The following is a 954-nucleotide window of genomic DNA, read 5'->3' on the forward strand; positions in this document are numbered from 1 at the left end:
CTTTCCCTGCAAAAAAAAAAAAAAAAAAAAAAAAAAAGGAGGAGCTAACTCCTTACTCTGTGAGTATGGGTTTTACATATGTGCAAACTTATTTATCATATTTTTTTCTTGTGCTGGGTTGTGTCCTGGGTTCCTCCTCTAAAATGCCTTAGACCAGGAGAAAAAAAGTAAACTTACAGACTCTGTTTCAATTCATGGCTAAATATTTTTAAGAGTGACTTTGTCTCTTTTCCGGTTAGCGCGGTAGGAGAAGCCATGAGCAGCAAAGTCTCTGGCGACACCCTGTACGAGGCGGTGCGGGAAGTCCTTGCACGGGAACCAGCGCAAGCGCCGCAAGTTCCTGGAGACGGTGGAGTTGCAGATCAGTCTGAAGAACTATGACCCCCAGAAGGACAAGCGTTTCTCGGGCACCGTCAGGCTTAAGTCCACTCCTCGCCCCAAGTTCTCCGTTTGTGTCCTGGGGGACCAGCAGCACTGTGACGAGGCCAAGGCCGTGGATATCCCCCACATGGACATCGAGGCGCTGAAAAAACTCAACAAGCATAAAAAACTGGTCAAGAAGCTGGCCAAGAAGTACGATGCATTTTTGGCCTCAGAGTCTCTGATCAAGCAGATTCCACGAATCCTCGGCCCAGGCCTAAATAAGGCGGGAAAGTTCCCCTCCCTGCTCACACACAATGAAAACATGGTGGCCAAAGTGGATGAGGTGAAGTCCACGATCAAGTTCCAAATGAAGAAGGTGTTATGTCTGGCTGTGGCTGTTGGTCACGTGAAGATGACAGACAATGAGCTTGTGTATAACATTCACCTGGCTGTCAATTTCTTGGTGTCATTGCTCAAGAAAAACTGGCAGAATGTCCGGGCCTTATATATCAAGAGCACCATGGGCAAGCCCCAGCGCCTATATTAAGGCACATTTGAATAAATTCTATTACCAGTAAAAAAAAAAAAAAA

The 954-nt window shown here is 46.3% G+C and overlaps 1 pseudogene; it reads left to right on the forward strand.

Annotated features, from left to right (window-relative positions):
• The first annotated feature begins 240 nt into the window (after positions 1 to 240).
• Positions 241 to 954, forward strand: LOC101031055 (large ribosomal subunit protein uL1 pseudogene; annotated as a pseudogene).

The sequence above is a fragment of the Saimiri boliviensis genome, chromosome 4 (assembly GCF_048565385.1).
Source record: "Saimiri boliviensis isolate mSaiBol1 chromosome 4, mSaiBol1.pri, whole genome shotgun sequence".
NCBI lineage: Eukaryota > Metazoa > Chordata > Mammalia > Primates > Cebidae > Saimiri > Saimiri boliviensis.